Source organism: Callithrix jacchus, chromosome 17, assembly GCF_049354715.1.
Source record: "Callithrix jacchus isolate 240 chromosome 17, calJac240_pri, whole genome shotgun sequence".
Classification (NCBI taxonomy): domain Eukaryota; kingdom Metazoa; phylum Chordata; class Mammalia; order Primates; family Cebidae; genus Callithrix; species Callithrix jacchus.
Window position 1 is genome coordinate 78368948 of NC_133518.1, and position 21317 is coordinate 78390264.

The following is a 21317-nucleotide window of genomic DNA, read 5'->3' on the forward strand; positions in this document are numbered from 1 at the left end:
TTTCCCCTTTCTTACAGAAATAGAATGTGATACACTTCTTCCTGCATGTGGTGTTTTAAATCACTTTAACAATGTATCTCAGGGATTACACTGTAATAGAAGTTAGAGATATTCCTCAAGCCTTGTTACAGTTCTATGGTATTCTATCAAATGGATACGCCATTATTTGTTCAACCAGTGCCCAGCTGTGACATTTTCACTGTTGTCTGTCTTAGCTATTATAATTAGTGGCCTTGTGCATATACCAATTGGTAGTTTTTTCAGTACGTAATTGGGATCAGTTCCTAGAACTCTGATTACGAGGTCAAAGAGTAAACGAATGTGTCATTTTACTGGATCTTGCCAAATTCTCCTTCATAGGAGCCATGGCATTTCACATTTCCTCTAGCAATACAGATATAAATACAGATTTTTTATGTGCACCAATTCCTTAGAAAGCTCTCTCTCCCTTTGTGCACACATGCTTACACACACACACACATGTTCACACATACCCTGTTGGTTCTGTCTTTCTGGAGAACCCTGATTAATACAAAACGTTGGTGGACAAAGGCTTTCAGCCTGGACTCTTGCTTGTTTTCTTCTGAACTAACTTAAATTGTATACATCTCACCACTGTGAGAATTAATATCCTTTAGTTTTATAAAAGAGAATGACTATTCTTTATATGAACAAAATGCTGACTTTATTTCTTTTCAATTATAAATCTCTTCTTATGATTTTCTCCCTTCCTGTTCTGACTTGCACTACAGAGATTTCTGTATTTCTAAAAAGCGGGGTCTCAGCTTCAGATAACTGTGCTGTACTCCTAGGCTCTGCTTCTGCAAAGGTGAGTTGAATGGGAGTTGAGAGGCTTTGGAAGGAATAGGGTGAAATGAAGTCTTTTCACTCTGACAAAAATTTGTGGAGGGTCTTTGTGGTTAGAGCCTGCAAAAGATTTAAACCTTCTTTTATGTAAATACTTTTAAATATTCTTATTTAAGAATAGTAAGAGTACTTTTTATTCTCAGAAACTAGCCTGGCTCTGGGGCTGGTTTGGTCCAAGCCAAACTCAGTGAGGGTGATGGTACTGACATAATATTTGGGGCCGTTTTGTCTCATTTAACCTACCAGAATTTACAGTCAAGTCTTTGGGACTCAAGTGGATGCTCTGTGTATCTTGAAAATACTGAGTTTTATGTAAATGACACTATTTACGTACAGCTCTTGACCCATTCTTGAGCATCCTGGAGAGCATGTGAGGAAGATCTCGGTCGCCAGCCTTGGACAAGGAGAGGATGCGGAAGAGGATGACAGTCACTGCTGTGTTAGGCACTCTAGACTCCAGCGTTTTCTAGCAGTTGAGTCCAGGATGCTCCTCTTCCTATCACATGATTTTGCAAATATTTCGAAGAGTGTTTGTTCTAAATATCCTTTAATTTGGCAGGGACACATTTGCCTCATAGAGAACCTAGAGTAGTGGGGGCTGATTTCCTAAATGCTCATAAATTCTGCATGCTGCGGAAATAACAGAACACATAATAACAAACAAATCTCAAAATCCTCTTAGACACCCCTTTCAATCAGTGCTTCTCAAAAGAACGGGGGCATCACCTAAAAAATAAGTGGTCACATGGTCTCCTAACTCACAGTGAAATGAATGAGGGACTGGTGGGCATGCCTCCCCAGATTTGGATGATACGGTTTGGCTCTGTGTCCCCACCCAAATCTCATCTCAAATTGTAATTTCCACATGTCAAGGGAGTGAGGTGACTGGATGGTGGGAATGGTATCCCCAGTGCTGTTCTCACACAGTGAGTGAGTTCTCAGGGGCGCTGATTCTTTTCTAAGTGTTTGGAAGTTCCTCCTTCATTCTTCTGTCTTGTGCTGCCTTGCGAAGAAGGTGCCTGCTTCCCCTTCACCTTCTGCTGTGATTGTAAGTTTGCTGAGGCCTCCCCAGCCACATGGAACTGTGAGTCGATTAAACCTCTTTCCTTTATAAATTACCCAGCCATGGGTATTTCTTTATAGCTGTGCGGAAACAGACTAATACACTGGGTCTGAATGCCCAGATTTCAACATTAAAAGTTCGCTGGAGAGAGGTGATGCGGTGGATGGGTTAACATGAAAAAAGAAAGGAAAAAGTGGTGAGCATTCTGACAGGGCCACCGATCTCTCCTGGGGAAGGAAACCGTCGTGGTGAAGGTGGGAATGTCCGTGAGTGCACCGTGGAATAGCGAACCACCACAGTTTCAGAGCCAGATGTTACCTGGCTTCAAACTGAAGTCTTACTTCTTACCAGCTGCTGACCCGAGGCAAGTTGTCTAACTCCCTGAGCCTTAGTTTTCTTATCTGGACAATGAGAATAATCACTGCCTCACAGAGTTGCTGGTGGATAAAAATCATGTATATGAAGAATATGGGCACAGTAGGTATTTATACATGCTAGTTACTGTTTGTTTACTTTTCAGCGTTCAGTTTCCTTTAATGACCCCCATCTCCCGGAAGGGCAGGTGCAGGGAGCTAGGCAGTGGAAGAGGTGCTCACTAGACGATCCTGCCATGATGCCCACACGGCAGAAGGCCGCCTCCCAGAAGTACTCTTGAACCAGCGTCTGGGTTTCCTTGCTGCCAGGATCCGTTTCTACCACGTGTCTGATTACAGTCCCACTGCCGATCTGGGCGCAGTGAGAAGGCAGGCTCGGGCCCTTGAAGACCCAGACTCAGAGCTGCTATTGTTCGTTCCCAAGAAGACACTGACAAAAGCATTCTTCCTCAGCTTGGCCAGTCGCTGGAACATTCCAGTGATGAGACTGCAACTCCTGAAGGTCTGGGTGAGTTCTTCAAAGACGCGATGGTCTGAGAACCACAGGACCCAGCCGTCCTTATCAAACTGCTCCAAAAAATATGGCAGCACCACAGGGAGTATGTCCCCCTTAGAGTGCCTGCACTGACATTCATCCGGTACAGGCGTACTCTTGGACGATGAGTGAAGGGGTCCTTGGCCTTGGGCTCAGCAGCCAGTACCTGCTCACATTCCTCCAGGGCCAGCTTTCCTCTTCTCCCCTTTCTGCTCAGCCTAGGGCTTCTGCCCCCTGCCGTGAACCCTTCCCTTTCCTAAACAGGGGTGTCCTGTTTAGCTGGCTCTCTGAAAACTTTTTAGCATTAAACTGGGCCTTGTTCTCACAGGTTTACTTCCCCCCAGACACCCTGGAATTGGGGCTGGTTAATGCAGGTGAGGAACCAGCGGTTGGCCTGGCGGAAGGAAGGCTCCAGGACCTGCTTAAGGGGCCACAGCAGCACACAGATAACTGTGACATCAGCCAGTGGCACTTGTTCACGCACCAGAAAACTCCTCATCTTCAAGTGAGCGTCCAACAGCCCCAGAATTCACCTCTCCTCCTCCTTTGCACACTCGGTGGCCTTTCTGTTACGGTACATGGAGCCTGCAGTGGGGAGCTCCCGGGTACTGGTGCTGTATTGCGGTCAGCAGAGCTCACCCCCTGCAGTGCTGAGGCTGCTGCCTCTGGAGTGTACTTCCACACAGCTCCTCTTAGTAGGCAATGGCACTGGTCTCAAACACACGGAATCCATCATCACCCTCAAATGCTGGAAACTTGCCAGCAAGAAATTTGCAGAGAAATTCAGGTGTGTTGTTTCTTTGGCCAAAGTGGAAGTGGGGTGGTGCAGAGAGCACGTGGGCCTGAGTCCTGATGTGCTGAACACTTGGAAGGCCCTCATGTTTTCAGGATATGTGTACAGGGTCCCAGCTGCCATTGTGATTCTGCAGAAAAATGGGGGTGTTGCTGCCATTTTTATCATACGTCTGATTGCAGCCCTCTGAGGAAGGCTGACAGGCAGACTTTCTTTTTTAAAACATTTTATTTATTATACGTTACGTTCTGGGGCACATGTGCAGATTGTGCAGGTTTGTCACATAGGTATACACGTGCCATGGTGGTGGTTTGCTGCATCCATCACCCCATCATCTACATTAGGTATTTCTCCTAATGCTATCCCTCCCCAATCCCCCCACCCCCTGCTCTTCCTCCCCTTGCTCCCCACTCCCTGACAGGCCCCAGTGTGTGATGTTCCCCTCCCTGTGTCCATGTGTTCTCATTGTTCAACACCCACTTATGAGTGAGAACATGTGGTGTTTGGTTTTCTGTTCTTGTGTCAGTTTGCTGAGAATGATGGTTTCTAGTTTCATCCATGTCCCTGCAAAGGACATAAACTCATCCTTTTTTATGGATGCATAGCATTCCATGGTGTATATGCCACATTTTCTTTATCCAGTCTATCATTGATGGGCATTTGGGTTGGTTCCAGGCCTTTGCTATTGTAAACAGTGCCATAATAAACATTCGTGTGCATGTGTCTTTATAACTGAATAATTTATAATCCTTTGGGGATATACCTCATAATGGGATTGCTGGGTCAAATGGAATTTCTATTTCTAGATCCTTGAGGAATCGCCACACTGTCTTCCACGATGGTTGAGCTAATTTACACTCCCAGCAAAGGTGTAAAAGTGTTCCTATTTCTCCACATCCTCTCCAGCATCTGTTGTCTCCTGATTTTTTAATGATCACCATTCTAACTGGCGTGAGGTGGTATCTCAATGTGGTTTTGATTTGCATCTCTCTAATGACCCGTGAGGATGAGCTTTCTTTCACGTTTGTTGGCCTCATGTATGTCTTCTTTTGAAAAGTATCTGTTCATATCCTTAGCCCACTTTTTGATGGGGTTGTTTTTTTCTTGTAAATTTGTTTAAGTTCTCCATAGATTCTGGATATTAGCCCTTTGTCAGATGGTGAGATTCCGAGAATTTTTTCGGATTCTTTTGGTTGCCAGTTCACTCTATTGATAGTTTCTTTTGCTGTGCAGAAGATAGGCAGACTTTCTATCTCTTATGAGCGAGGCAGTGGGGAAGGGAGGCAAGAGGAAAAGACACAGTGGCCGGGTGAGTCACACCACAGTGGCAGGGTGGGGCTGACAGCTGAATTCCTGGCCCCTGGTCCACAGCTCAGTCTATTTAAAGAAGCCAGATTCTTGATAAGCCATTGTCTAAATGATTAGAAAAAGAAACCAGACCAGTGCTGGGGACAGGTGTATGCTTTGTCCTCTGTCCCGGCCACTTTGCCCAGAGAGGAGGATGAGAACTGGGCATCCTTGTTTATCTGGCCTCTTCTTATCTGGGTTGTGGGTTTGTCTGGATAGAGTCCCCAACTGGTGGCTTATGTTTCTCCCCCATGCAGTTCAGGACAGAGCGCTGCATCCCTTGGGATGGAGCATCCTTATTTAGACTGACTTCTCTGGCCTTGTTAGGACACATCGTCCTTGACTATTCAAGTGTGTGTGTGTGTGTGTGTGTGTGTGTGTGTGTGACCAGGGCAGGGTGGCACAGAGCTCTAATTCAGATTAATAGGAGGTCAAAAAGGTGAAAAACTCTGTAAGGAATGTGAATCAGAAACAATGATCACTTCACAAGGAGACTCTCCACTTTCTCTTTCTCTCCTTCTCTCCAAGCTCTGATTTTCTATATGTGTCCTGCTCAAAAAGGACAACCCTGGGGGCCATTGTAGGGCAGGTGCGTAGGATTAGTCTTCTTAGTTCCTAGGATCGGTCTGCTTAGAACTCGAGTTTCATCCAGCAAAGCCACTGTTCCTGCACTAGTGATGTCCTGAGACCGTGGGGAGCCTGTTGCTGGAGAAGTCCTATATCAGGTGGAGGCGTCAGGGGAATGGGAGAGCTTCACACTGCTTACTGTTTGACTGTCTTCTCATAATCCACTTCTGCTCTAAGAGCCTGGGAGATGGCCTATCAATGGGGAAGGGAGGGTACTATATATAAACTTTATGGACTTGGGTTGAATCTATGGCAAAATGTGCTTACTGGAAGGTGAGGACCATAGGAACTCTGAGTTTAGCAAAATGCAGTGGCTGGAAAGAACCCCAGTGTCGTCATAGATTTCAGCATCATGAAGCTAAGCTAGGAAATGGAGAAAGCAAAGGTTTTTGGATTTAGGTGGCTTGTCAAAAGCCTTCTTCAAAAAAGCTCTGTAATTGTGGGTGCTGGGTCTTCTGACTCCAGGGAAGGTGCCCTGACACTCCTGCCCATAGCTCCTAATCCAGGGGTCTTTTGGAATATCTGTCAAAAGGGGTACAAAATAAATATAATAAATGTACTTTAAGGCTGGGCGTGGTGGCTCACACCTATAATCCCAGCACTTTGGGAAGCCAAGGCAGGTGGATCACGAGGTCAAGAGATCGAGACCATCCTGGTCAACATGGTGAAACCCCATCTCTACTAAAAATACAAAAATTAGCTGGGCATGGTGGCGCGTGCCTGTAATCTCAACTACTCAGGAGGCTGAGGCAGGAGAATTGCCTGAACCCAGGAGGCGGAGGTTACGGTGAGCCGAGATCATGCCATTGCACTCCAGCCTGGGTAACAAGAGCAAAACCCCGTCTCAAAAACAAAACAACAGCAACAAAAAACAACGTACGTTGTAAACAATGATTTTCATGAAACTTTAAACTTGTGTAACCATTATTAACAATACGTTGATCTTCAATGGAGTGCTTTTATTAATCATAAATGAGGTGCAGAGAAATCTCTCCCTGATACTTGGTTGCAAGTCTTTGTCACTGTTCCAATGAGAAAATTCTCCTAGGAATGTACCTTTGTGGAACCATTTCCTGATGATGCCATTTTCTTCTAAGTGTTTACTGGTGAACCCCTGGAGTAATATCCCCAAGATACATTAGTTTGAATAATATCTGACCTCTTATTATCTTTAAAAAAAAATGGAGAATCAGGGCCGGGCGCAGTGGCTCAAGCCTGTAATCCCAGCACTTTGGGAGGCCGAGGCGGGTGGATCACAAGGTCAACAGATCGAGACCATCCTGGTCAACGTGGTGAAACCCCGTCTCTACTAAAAATACAAAAAATAATTAGCTGGGCACAGTGGCGCATGCCTGTAATCCCAGCTACTCAGGAGGCTGAGGTAGGAGAATTGCCTGAACCCAGGAGGCGGAGGTTGCGGTGAGCCGAGATCGCGCCATTGCACTCCAGCCTGGGTAACAAGAGCGAAACTCCCGTCTCAAAAAAGAAAAAAGGAGAATCATCGTTGCAGTTTGCCTGCCATGTGTTGTATGTGACAATGTATCATCTGTTTTTAAATTAGAGAAAGAGATTTCTGTTCCTGGTAAGATGGGAGATTAGAAAATCTGAAACCCTTCTATTACCACACAACTGAAATGATGGATAAGATGTAAGAGACACAATTTTAAATGTGTGGATGGCCTTGTAAAAAAATGAAGAATGTTGTCAGAGACCAGGGATGAAGTGAGAGTGGGAATGAATGGGTGCTGATGTTACTGGCTGTCCAGAGGCACCTGTAGCCACAGACACAGATGTGGGGGGAGAGGTAGCACCAAGCCTGGGGAGAGGTGGAGTGGTGTCTTTTCTCTACTCCATGTGAAAATATGATCCACAAAGGGCTACACTCTTAGTAAAAAGTAAACCAAGAAAACACCTCCTGCAGAGTCAAAATGCAAGAAAACTTGTCTGTCTCAGCCTAACCTTGGTTCTGGGTAAAGGGGAAAATATATCCTCTGTGAATCTGTGGACACAGGTTGGCCCTTGGGTGGGGTTGGTGCCTGAATGCCTTTTGCAAAGTTTGAAAGTAAACAAGCTAAAATTTTGATGAATTGGAAATGAGGCCCCAAAAGAGAAGACACACACATATACACGTGTACATTATCATGCATAAAGGAGAAACAGGATTAATAGCAAGGAAAAAATAAGATGGCAGAAATAAATCCAGATACATTTGTAATCACACTAAATGTTAATAGGCTATTTAACTATTTTAAAGACATAGATTATCAGACCAGAAAAAAAAAAACCTCAATATATACTAAATATAAAGAAAAAGAAGAGGACAGCAGAAGTTTGAGAATAAATTATAGAAAAAGCAAAACAGGCAAATAGTAACAAAAGAAAACTGATTTAATAATATTAATGCCACATAAAATACACTATGATTAAAAAAGTATTTCTAGAGATTGAGAATTCTTATATCATAAAAAAAGTTCTAGTTCACTAGGAGGGCATATTTCTAGTTCATTTATACTTAATAATATAGCTCTGAGATATGTAAAACAAAAATGAACAAAACTGTGAAATCCCATGGAGAGTAGTATATTTTAACACAGTTCTCTCAGCAATAAATAGATCAAAAAAGAAAATAGGTAAGAATAAGGAAAACTTGAACAACATAGTTACTCATTCACTTGTTCAATATTTCATTGAATGCCTATAACTGCCAGGCAGTATGTGAGACACTAAAGAAATGATAGTGAAAAATGGGTTCTCTTGCCAAAGTACATGCACCAGGAGACATACTCAACAATGTCCATAGCAGTATTGTTTAATAGCAAAAATTCTGCAAACAACCATTACAGAATAGTGTACTCACATGCTGGAATACTATACAGCAGAGAAAATAATGCTACACATTTCAATGAAGAGTACAGTCAGAAGTATAATGTTGAATGGAAAAGCAAATTGCTGAAGAATTAATGCACCATAATATCATTTCTATAACATTCAAAGGAAAGCAAAACTAAGTCCAACGTTTTTTGAAATATACACATCTGGGGCAGAACAATAAAGAAAAGAAATGAAATGCTAGACAAAAGTTTAAGAAAGTGGATCCCTCTGTGGAAAGATGATGTCTGCCATCAGGGGTGCTAAAGAACTTCAAAGGAAAACTCCCTGTTGCTCATATTTTATTTTTCAAGTTGGCACCATGTAGATATATGGTGTTTGTTTCATTATAATGCATGTAGTTTACATACACATTATCTATTTTAGTATAGTAAAATATTCCGTAATAAACATGTGATATTATCCCCACCCCTAAGGAACTTCAAATTATCCAAGGCAGGTAGAGAAGAGATAAATGAAAAAATATAAATGATAGGAGACTAGGACACCCAAAGGTCATTCAACCCAGGGTGATTTTAGAGATAAAATGGAACCAGATGGCTGCATGGGGGCTGGAGAAAATAAGGGTGGGCTAAAAAGAGACCTGGTCTTTGACATTTGGAGGCTTGTCCATAGAGGAATCAAGGGATTTCTTTTTTCAGGAAGTTCTTATGTCCTGTGATAGCAGAAGACAGCTAATTTATGCATATGAATATAAACTCTGGTTATGGCTGTAACAGGCCATGTCAAAACTTAATGGTATAAGGCAACAATCTTTTTATTATGCCCACAATTCTGTGGATCAGGAATTTGGGCATGCTATGGCAGAGATGGCTTGTCCCTGCTCATTGTCGTATGAGGTCTTAGCTGGAGTAGCTCAAATGGATGGAGATGGCTGGGAAAAGGTGACCCTTGGTTCTACTGGCTGGGTTCCCTGTTTCTTCTCCACATGGCATCAGTTGGGGAAAAACACCTAAAATGTTTTTACTTACATACTTAACTCCTGGGTTGTACAACTGAAACAGTCGGGGGTTGGTTAGGCATCTTTCCATGCAGCCGCTCCACCTGGTCTAGCTTGGGCTTCCTCACAGCATGGCAGTCTCAGCATAGTTGGATTTCTGACATGGTCCAGGCTTCCCACAGAATGAGTGTTCCCAGAAAACCGGGTTAAAGTTGCAAGGCTTCTGATGGCTAGACTTGGAAGTCATGCAGTGTCTCTTCCACCACATTTTATTGGTTAGAGAGTCAGCCTGGATAGTGTGTGTGTGTGTGTGTGTGTGTGTGTGTGTGTATGTGCATGACTGTGAGTGTGTGTGAGTGTGTGTGTATGTGCATGACTGTGTGTGAGTGTATTTGCATGTGTATGTGCATGACTGTGTGTGTGTGTGTGTCTGTGTGTGTATGTGCATGTGTGTGAGTGTATGTGTGTGTGTGTGTGTGTGTGTGACTTTATAAAGACATTAAGGACTGAGGGGCACTATTCATCAGGGGCTGATGAGGCATCTTTGGAGACACTCTCTTACAGAGTATTAGCATACATCCCTGGATATGGAGAGAGGAGACTAGAGACAACAGCTGTAAATACCATGAAATTGGGCTGCACACAGGACCTAGAGCTCTGGGACTTGTTGACTCTGCTCTCTAATCATGTGACTCTGGACGGTCACTTCCCTCCTTTGATATTACTTTGTTCCTAAATGAGAGCTGAGGAGACCTGCACTCATCCTCTTCTCTACATTTCATTGAAATATGATGACCCATTCATTAATGATTGATTGAGGGTTGAAAAATAATGTTATCTGGTTCTATCATTAATGATTGATTAGGGGTTGAAAAATAATATTATCTAGTTCTATCATTTCTTATTTATTAACTGGAAGACTTCTCTGAAGAGGCACTTTCTTCGGTCTACTATTTCACTACCTAGTGGAACAGTTCCTGTAGAAAGACAGAATTCATGATCAATTCTTCCCTTTATTTACAGGTTTTCAACAGAGGGAGGCAACTAGGCATTGGGTACCTCTTGAGGGAAGAACCCACTTTAACGTTCTGCCCTGCAAAACCAAACCTGAGTCTGATCCTGCCTTTATACACAGCTACTTGTTTATAGGAAATACAGAGTACAGAGGAACATTTTGTACTATACCAAGAGGATGCAAAGACAGAAACATGAACAAACTATTAATAGCTTGTGGGAAGCTTGAAGAATCAAGTTTCTGTTTCTTTAACAAACAGAATGGGGTAAGGGCAGGGGGTGACCAAGAGAAAACAGAGACATATGAAACAGAAAGACATGAAATAAATTAAATAACAGGCGAAGTTAAATTATATTGTTTAGGGGTTTATCCTGGGTGATAAAACTAAAGAATTGCAAGGAAGCAATTATTATAAAGACACATACATGCATATGTTCACTGCAGCACTATTCACAGTAGCAAAGCCTGGAGTCAGCCTAAATGCCCATCAATGATAGACTGGATAAAGAAAATGTGGTACATAGACCTCATGGAATACTATGCAGCCTTAAAAAAGAATGAGGTGGTTTTCTTTGAAGAGACATGGATAGAACTGAAGGGTATTATCCAAACAAGCACCGGAACAGAAAACCAAATATCACATGTTCTCACTTGTGAGTGGGAGCTAAAAGGTGAGAACACATGGGCACACAGAGGGGAACTACACACAGTGGGAACTACCAGAGGGTGGGAGAAAGGAGGATCAGGAAAAGTAACTGATGGGTACTGGGCTTAGTACCTGGGTGATGAAAATAATCTGTACAACAAACCCCCATGACACACACACGTTCACTTATATAACAAATCTGCACAGGGTTACATGTTACATATAACCCTGAACTTAAAAGTTTAAAAAATGTCAGAGTTGTGGTCTTGTTTGGAGAGTGTGTTTCTGTGGCGGTTGAGATGGGCACAGAGGGGCTTCTCGCGTAGATGCAAGTTCTAGTTCTTGACACAGGAGGTAATTACAGAAGAATTTGACTTATCATAATTTATTAAATTATACTTCCATTTCATGAGTCTTGGAATATCCTTGTTTTACGTTAGAAGAAAGAAACCTTGTAAAAAGCCAGGAGAAGCACACTCGCAACTCGGAAGCCCCTCGGCCCCCTTCCTTCCCCCACATACACATTCTTACCTCCTCTGTTGAGCCCTGAGGCAGGGCCAGTCTCCGGGAAAGAATCCAGAGACCAGTACTTGCCCAGAGGGAATCATTAATCAGCCTGATCACCTTAATTAAAACTCCCCAACAATTCCATTGGGAATTTATATCTGTTTGCAAAAACGATCAGTTTTCAGCCATTAAGTGCAATGAGCTAAATGCTGAGTCATAGTTGACTCTAGATTCCATCAGCACCTCCAGGGCTGAGCAATGCATGAATGACTTTGAAGGTTTTATGTACGTAGAATAATTATCACTACTAAGCAGCATTGCCACCACTACCATTACTACCACCATCAGTAAATAGAAACAGCTACTGCTACTATACACCAGGCACTGTGCAAAGTTTTTTTAATGCATTATTTTATTTCATCTTTACAGCCGTTCTGTGAAGTAAGAATTATTATCCCTATTTCATAAATGCAGCCATTGAAATTTCAAAAGATTAAGTAACATTTCCAGTAGCAGAGCTAGTGAATGTCACAGCTGGGATTTGAATACAGTTTGAGCCTGTGTCCCTAACCACTACCTCAAACTGTATTCAATTATGATGCTTCTCTCACTTTTGGGAGCCCATGGCATTCCCATGAACGTCTTTCTCAACCCTTCCATTGGTAAAGGGATTGTATGTGTTGAAATGTTTTCTGTCACAAATATCTGAGTGCATGTGTCTATCTGGCTTAAACTATCAAGAAATATGTCACCCTACATTACTGAATAACGATCCAGAGTAAGGCAGGCATTGGGCAGAGTTCATCACAGTGGCCTCTGTGGTCACTCTAGCTGGATTTCTGCCTGTGTGGAGGCTTCATCCTTAGATGGGCTTCTCTCATGATGCCAGTTTGTCCGTAGACACCCTGGGCTTTGCCTCCATGTGCCACAGGAAAAGAAAGGACTGATGACTAGGCGTGCCTTTTCTACAGTGAGAAAATCTCTCTTCCTGAAACCTTCTGAAACCCGCACCCATGTCTGAAAGGCCTGAATGTGGTCATCTGCACATTCCTGAACGGATTCCTTGGATCGAGGAGATGCCATGACCTGGAAAAGGCGTGGGAAAACTAAATGTCCCCCTGTTATAGGTAGGCAAAGGGTTAAGTGGCTTGGGTTAACAACAAGAGCATTGGCCCCGCCCTCAACCCCTACATTGGGATAAAATTTCCCCCGAACTTCCCAGAAACTGCACAGTAGATGCGGGATGAATAACGTTGGGAAGACAGTCAAAATGTCTCGTCACTCCCTCCTCCTCCTCCTGGGTCCTGCCTTTATGGGGCCTACCAGGCAACTGACTAGGGCTAAGCAGATGGCCTTGGTGTGCTACGTTATAGGGCGTGGGTAGAACTGTGAGCTGCCGTTCTCTGGTGACATGGAAATTCCCTGGTCTTAACTCGAACTGGAACCATGGATGGGCTCTTGACTCTGTAGCAGTGGGCAAGTTATCTTCAGAAGAAAGTCCTTCTGATGCTCCTCATTCTACAGATGTTTCTGGATGGTTAAAACAAACTCAGCAGTCTTGTAGGAAGCACGCTACACTAGGGTTCACACGAATACACAAAGTGAGACCTGTAAAGGACCGTGCCGGAGCCTGGCATATCGTAGATGCTGGCATATAGGACGTGCTGAGTAGGTCTGCCACGCCCAGCATCACCATGTCCATACTGGTCTGTTTCAGCACATGGGCTTGGGCAGGTCACTTAAGTTCTGGAGCTTCAGTTTTCATATTAAAGGGTTTGATTGCTCTTACCTTTAAAATGGAAACAGTACTGTCTTGTAGCACCTTGGCTGGGTTATTGCAGGGTTCGGGTGAATAAAGGTGGTAGATGTGTTTGTGAACAGTAATGCAGTCCTCAAAAGAGAGTAGCAGCAGGTTGCTTTGTCAATACTTTGTTTTGAGGAATGAATGAATATTCTCAATAAATGTTTCTGGTATTTACTCTGTGTTGGAGGTGCAATGTTGAATAAGATCCATTCTTGGCCAGCAAGCAGCTCATCGTCTAGCTAAGGGCACTGAGAAGTGACCAAGAAGTCATCCCGTGGTTCTCTGGGAGCCCAGAGGAGGAACACACACAGTAGGAGCAGGATCAAGACAGGTGTTTCTAGGCTGTGACACTTGAGTCTGAGGATGAACGGGGGTTAGCGAGGAGCTGGCTGGAGGCAGTGGGAGCGTCAGGGAGGTGGTCAGTGCAGTCCAGCTGGGCCACTCCGGTTTGGCTGGAGCACAGCAGTGGGGCATGGAGAGGGCAGGGAGAGCTGGGCAGCGGCAGATCACACAGGGCATTGTATGCCATGCTACGAATCTGGAATTCACCTAGAGGGGAAGCCCTCTGTGGGTCACTAACACCCACAATCACTTTAGCTGCTTTGCGGAAAACAGATTGGAGAGGAAGACACTAGAGCGAACAGCCCAAGCAGGAAGTGGTCGCAGGAGTTCAGGAAGCATTGAGGGGGAAGAACGGACGTATCTGGATGGTAGCTAAGAAGTCAAATCAACAGGATTTGGTGACAGATTGGGTGGACGGGTGACAGACAAAGATCTGAGGGTCTTACCAAGTCTCTGACTTGGGTGAATTGTTGAGGCAATTCAGAAAGATGGAGAAAGTAGGAGAAGAGCCGACTAAAGGGAGCTGTACACTTTGCAGGTGTCTGATGGTTCTGGATGCCACTCAGGAAAACGTCCCCAGGATGGCTGTCGTGAACATCTGGATCTGGGGCTGCAGCGTCACTGTTGGGCAGAATAATCTCTGTGCTCTTCTCCACGTCCTCAGTGAGGATGGCCTGGCAAGCAGAACACGGCAGTGGCTCACGTGTGTGCCGAGTGAATGCGCCTCTACACGCTGGTAACTGGTATTCTGTCAACCAAGACGGGCGGTGGGAGGACTTGTCTATGTTTCTGTGATACTGGTTTGGTCTGGCTCAGAGTGGTTTGAATGTCCCTTTGGGCTTGCAGATGTAGCTGCATGCAAATGCGTTCCTTTTTCCTGTCCACATATTAATACAAATATTGTGCATAGAGCTGTGAGTGCTTTCTGGAAGGTCTGAGGGCTTCGAACAGGTCTGGCTGGGAAGAAATTGATCTCTGCAGGGAAGGAAGCTGTATCTCTGTGTTGCACACCCTCGGTCCTCAGCTGAGGATTCAGGGCTGCTGGTGGTTAAGGGAATGGTACTCTCGGCATTTTTTCAGAGGTGATGGCATCTTCTGAGACGGCTCAGCTGCTGTTTTAGGACTGGGAGTAAATATGTCTGACTCTCTCCCGAGCTGAGCCTGGAAGAAGACCAAATTCCATCCACCCAAGTGGAGCTGTGCTCAGTCACAGGAAGCGTGGTTCTCCCCCACATTCTAGGCCACTCACTGCTTCTCACTTTGGACAAACGTCACTCACATCACCTGACTCCCAGGTGCAGAAGTGAAAGTAAATGAAGAAGGTGTGGTACAGGTGCCAGGCTAAGCATGCATTTCTGTTTGCCCTTTAATTTCCAAAGCAGTCCTGTGAAGGAGAGTGTCTCATTCAACTTAGAGATGAGAAACAAAGCCAAGAGAAGCTCACTTTACCCAAGATCTCAGAGCGGCACTTTTAAATATCATTTTGAATATATTATCTCATCTAAAAGTAAACTCACTCTAAACATAAAATGAAAGGACAGCCCTGGGGTGAAGTCATGGCTTCGTCCTACAGCCCTTCACCTTTCTCATGATGCAACTTTCTCAATAGGATACGAAGAAGAGAGAAGATCCACGGGGCACTCGGGAGGCAATCCTGGTTCCTTGCGTAGAATGCTTACAACACCCAGATTGCTGGGAAATCAGCGAGGTTCTGCTGAACTAGTGGAAACCATGGAAACTGAGGACAGAGTCAGGGTCCAAGACGGCCTCAAGGAACTCTAGCAAGATGCTATGGAGTGAGTGTCACATGCTAGATTCTCGAAAGGAGTGCACGTTAGAGCTGCCTGAGCACTGTTACAGGTGCCATACACAGAGAATCTCATTTAAGGAGCACGACTGTCCTCGGAGGTAGGGAGTGTCATCCCATGCACAGAGAATCTCATTTAACGAGCACGACTGTCCTTGGAGGTAGGGAGTGTCATCCCATGCACAGAGAATCTCATTTAACGAGCACGACTGTCCTCGGAGGTATGGAGTGTCATCCCATGCACAGAGAATCTCATTTAACGAGCACGACTGGTCCTTGGAGGTAGGGAGTGTCATCCCATACACAGAGAATCTCACTTAAGGAGCACGACTGTCCTCGGAGGTAGGGAGTGCCATCCCATGCACAGAGAATCTCATTTAAGGAGCACGACTGTCCTCGGAGGTAGGGAGTGTCATCCCATACACAGAGAATCTCATTTCAGGAGCACGACTGTCCTTGGAGGTAGGGAGTGTCATCCCATACACAGAGAATCTCATTTAAGGAGCACCACTGTCCTCGGAGGTAGGGAGTGTCATCCCATTTTACAGAAAGGGAGCTAAGTCATGCTGCTAAGTATGTGGTAGACCCAGATCTGACTCGGGACGAGGCAGTCTCATCTGGAGGCCTTTCCTCTTGACTCCCGTCGTTGTCAGCCTGGGTAGCAGCTAGCTCAGACCCTAGAGTGAAACATTAGGTGTGTTTCCATTAACGTCAAGGGAAGAAATAAGGAAGCTCTCCGTCGCTGCTATTTAATAACGTTAAACATTGAGTAAATAGAGCAAAGGAATGAGCAAAATTGGGGCTGGGCTAATCATTCCTCACAGTTGATACTATCATCAACTTAATAAAAACTGAAATAAGAGATTAAAAAACTATGATCATATAAGATTGCAGTATGAGAATGGTATCTGAATGGAGCGAAATCAGTGCTTTTTCCATGTCAGCAATAGTCACTTATAAATCTTACTTTAAGAATCCCACTGAATAGAGGAATACAGATATAAGGGCCTTAGGGAGAAACTCAGCAAGCGATATATAGTAAGCCTTAGATAACAAAAATTCTACTGCGAGACAGAAAAGAAAACTGAAATAACTTAAGGGATAAACCAATTTGAGAGTGCAAGCCCCAGTTCTGACGTGTCTCCGTAGTTTCTTATTAACTGTTGAGTTGCAATTCTGTTAACTCTGTGTCAACCTGATTTTAAAATCAAGAGACTAGATAGTCATAGGATGACAATAATCCTCAGTTATTTGGTGCATTTCTTTTGGCTACTATATATTTTTAATATGGGTTTTAAAAATTGAGGTAATACCTGTATTTGGCTAAAAAAATCAAATCATACAAAAAGACTTTAAAGAGAAACAACGCTCGGGGGCTCACGCCTGTAATCCCAGCACTGTGGGAGACTGAGGCGGGTGGATCACGCCTGTAATCCCAGCACTGTGGGAGGCCAGGCGCGGTGGCTCAGCCTGTAATCCCAGCACTGTGGGAGACCGAGGCGGGTGGATCACGAGGTCAAGAGATCGAGACCATCCTGGTCAACATGGTGAAACCTCGTCTCTACTAAAGATACAAAAAATTAGCTGGGCATGGTGGCGCGTGCCTGTAATCCCAGCTACTCGGGAGGCTGAGGTAGGAGAATTGCCTGAACCCAGGAGGCGGAGGTTGCGGTGAGCCGAGATCACGCCATTGCACTCCAGCCTGGGTAACAAGAGAGAAACTACGTCTCAAAAAAAAAAAAAAAGAAAAGAAAAAAGAGAAACAACGCTTCCTTGCTTCATGCTGCCCTCATGAGCCCATTCTTCACAGCCAGCCTGCTGTTTCCTTTGGAGACAGGGTTTCTGTCTGGCACAAGCACAGCTACCATGTACACCACCTCAGCATCGCCCCGCTGAGTAGCCGGGACCAGAGGCATGCCCCACCATGCCCAGCTAATTGTCGTATTTTTTGTAGAGACAGGTTTTGCCATGTTGGCCAGGCTGGTCTCAAACTCCTGGGCTCAAGCGATTCACCTGCCTCGGCCTCCCCAAGTTCTGGGATCACAGGCAGGAGCCACTGTGCCTGGCCCAGAGACAGTCTTTGTTAACACTTTCAGCTATTTCTTCTGAGCTTTACCTCCATATTTTACAAATATAAGTTGCCATAATTTATAGACTGATGGATTCTGGACATTAATTACTGACTTCCTCCTGTGACAGATGAAGATTTAATTCCCTTCCACCACCTCTGCCTCTCCCTAATAGCTCAATATAATAACATCATTCTTCCCTTTTCGATGGGTTACATTTGTTCCTTTTGTGATTCTTTCATGCCTTATTTCGTATTAGGTCAATGAGAGCTTCTTCCGACTCCTCATTTTGTAAGACGAAGGTGCTATTATCCCACAATCTCCTACCCCTTCCGCTCTCATCATCTGTACTCGGATGTCCTCGAGAAGGTGGAGGATGTTTTAAGTCTTTGTGTTTGTTCTTGGTCAACTTTAAAAGCTGACAATCGGTAAATAGGGATTACATGGCTGACTGTGGAATCACGAGTAACGTCAGAGCCAGCTGGTCACTGTGAGGTCAGGACTTTCCTTCAAAGCTGTTGTTTGATTGCCTTTGACTGGAGTTAAAAATACATTTTTCTTTTGTTTTTTCATTGTTTGCCTTCATAGTCTTTTTAAGTCGAAATTGTTATTAAAATGACACAAATGACTCCAACCCCAGCCCCCAGTTTTCATCCTGTCTCCTGTTAGGGCTGTTGGCTCATCTCCCCAAGACTTCCCTTGGCCCCGGCGGACACCTGGCTCTCCTGCTCCCCGAAGGCCGCCTCTGCTCCCTTATTTTGTTCAGCCTTATGGCCTCATGTCTTCCCAGATGGGGAAATCATTTTTCTCACTTTTCCATCACTGAAATTGACTTCATTGCACTCTAACACCCAGTGGCTTTAACTTTCGGTGATGATCCTTGCCCAGATCCTTTACTTCATCTAGGGCTGCAAACTTGTGATTTTCTAATTCCTTGGTTTCTCGCATATTTATTAGCTGGCATTCTTCTGTAAAGATGAGTTTTTCATCATCAGCGAGGTGTAAACTATTACTCCTAACAAGCAGGGAATTGCTTAATCCTTTTCCTTTTCCAATTTTCAGGGGAAGGAGTTGATGAAAGTGTCACAGACCAGTTTTTTTTTTTTTTTTTTAATGTCAAGCGAACATATATGTGAAACAGAAAGCAAAAGCTGGGCTGCCCCCCTGTCAGGCCGACACGTGAGCAATCCTCTGTGGTTCCTGGATTGCTTCCTATTTGGGAATAAAAATGTCAGGGAAGGTTGGAGGGGGCTGCACGGAAGAAATCCAAATCCTAAATGCTTGCTCAGCACAGGCGGAGGAAGAGGACGGATCTTACCTACTGGAAGCCTTCCTGGCCAGCCCTCCCAGCAGGAGAGGCAACGCACAGGAAATGTCCTGGGCACAAACTCTACCCATTGTAACTCTGGTGTTTTAAATTTTCATGCCCCAGATGTTTTCAGAGTAATTGCCGTGCCCAGTGAAGCTCTGCCTGCCTCCGCAAAGGCAGCCCCTTCCCTGAGCTTCCCACAAGCCCCGTCCTCGCATGGGGCTTAGGTAAAGGAGAAAGATCTCAAATGACTTCCCAGTCCTATTTGGTTAATCTGTTGTGCTGCGATGAATACCCCTGGGTTTGGAGTTTGTTGGAGCTTTGCAGTAAAAGGAGAAAGGGAGGACATTTAAAAGGTTTCATAATCCTCTTGTCTCTTGAAGCAAAGATTGGATTGTAATTTCTGGTTCAAAGGAACCACAGCACAAACAATCTGCTGTGTTTTGTTTGTCCTGGGGGAAAACATGTAACCAATACAACAATACAACCTCTGCTTCTGTTCTGGACCCTGTGCCGGGCAAGGCAGCCGTGAAGATGGGGCGCAGATGTGGATGTGGGACCACACTGAGGTGGGCAGTCATTTCCCTGCAGGCCCTCTAAGTTTCCCTATCAGGAAAGTGATGAGGTGGAACTGGGCAGAAGTCCTGTTCACAAAATGTCCTGTACAGTGTGGGCACAAAATAGGTAGTCTATAAATATCACCTCCACACCCACTCTGCCCCCCACGAAGGCAGTCTCTGCCATCTCCTCTCCTCCGTCTGCAGAATGGACTGATGAGGAGGATCAGGTGTGACGCTCCGAGTGGAAGCAGATGGGAAGCTCTGTTTAGGGAGTTTAGGGGTGCCACTGATAAATGAGGAAAGCTTCAGAGAAGACTCTTGGCTCAGAACTGCCCGTCCCTGCATGTGTAAAGGGGAGCATTTCTTTCTTTTCTTCGGGAAGGAGGGGACTGGAAAGGCAGAGCTGGGGGCAGCAGTTTGAAGTGACCACAGGGACTACAGGCCTCCCAGAGACCCTACTGGAAGAGGAAGCAGCGTCTAGAAGGCCTGGTCTCCTTGCCCTCCATGGCTTCTGCTTCTGGGATTCAGTTTTCCCATGGCTCCCACTTATTTGGCTCCCACTCCATCTGTTTTGTTTCATTTGTGGAGACAGAGTCTCGCTCTGTCACCCAGGCTGGAGTGCCTGGGTGAAATCTCAGCTCACCGTAACCTCTGCCTCCCAGATTTAAGTGATTCTTCTGCCTCAGCCTCCCAAGTAGCTAGGACTACAGGGGCGCATCACCATACCCCGCTAATTTTTTGTATTTTTGGGAGAGATGGAATTTCGCCAGGTTGGCCAGGCTGGTCTCGGACTCCTGAGCTCAGGCAATCTGCCTGCTTCAGCTTCCCAAAGTACTAGGATTAGAGGCGTGAGGCACTGTGCCTGGCTGCATTTTGCTATTTTTTTTTCTTTCAAAATGGAACTATTTTTTCCTAACATCTGAATATTATGTTAAAAATTCAAACACTACAGAGAAAATTCAGGCCCTTTTATTTCATGGAGGAAACTACTGTTAACAGGCAGATATACAGTTATTCAGACTTAAAAATAAATATGTAGATATCTGAATAACTTACATTTTATTACATAAATGGAGGGTCTTTGATTCTGCACCCCTGCCCCTAACATACGTATACATTTCTCCCCATTGTTGGTGTAACCTGGGGTTCTTAGCATCCCTCCAGGTCGGCCCACATTTAAAGAGAATTTCATCCTCTGGAGCTTCAGGGCTCCTTCCCTCTCCCTGGCTGCTCCAAAGCTTGACACTCCCCTCTGTCTGGGGGCTGTTGCTGTCTGCTCACCCCAACACACTTTCCAGGAAGGAGAGTTGTGGATGGGTATATCTATGTTTTAGCAAATATTTTCCTCTTCAGGGGCACACACCATGGTGACATTCTGAGACAGTGGGGGGCGGGGGCGGAGAGCATGCACAGCACCAAGACCCTGATGGTTTGGGGACACTCACTGTTCATGAAATGCCCTTCATGGTTCTCTCCCCAAGAAGGTAAGTCTGAGACGCTGGGAACCAGCTCTCTGCTCTGGCCTTAGTGTTTTCCTTCCATTTCTCTATTTTGATGGAAGCGTAACTGAGATACAGTAAAGTGCACACATCTTATATTTACAACACCATACAAATAACATCGTAGCTGTCTGGTGCCAATTTTAGGCTTAAGGGATTTTGATCTTTCAAGATTTCCACATTTGGGATTATGGCCCAAACCCTTGGCCATCTGGGTAACCATCACCCAGATGAAGGCCTGGGCATTCCAGCAGGTGCCGGCTCTCCCTGGCCTCCTTTCCCTCTGGCCCACGCTGTGGAAGCTCCGAGGTGCTTCCTGGGGCA

General features: G+C 45.0%; 1 pseudogene; it reads right to left on the reverse strand.

Moving 5' to 3' along the window:
* Nucleotides 1-2363: 2363 nt before the first annotated feature.
* Nucleotides 2364-3755, reverse strand: LOC144579976 (elongation factor 1-gamma pseudogene; annotated as a pseudogene).
* Nucleotides 3756-21317: the final 17562 nt, after the last annotated feature.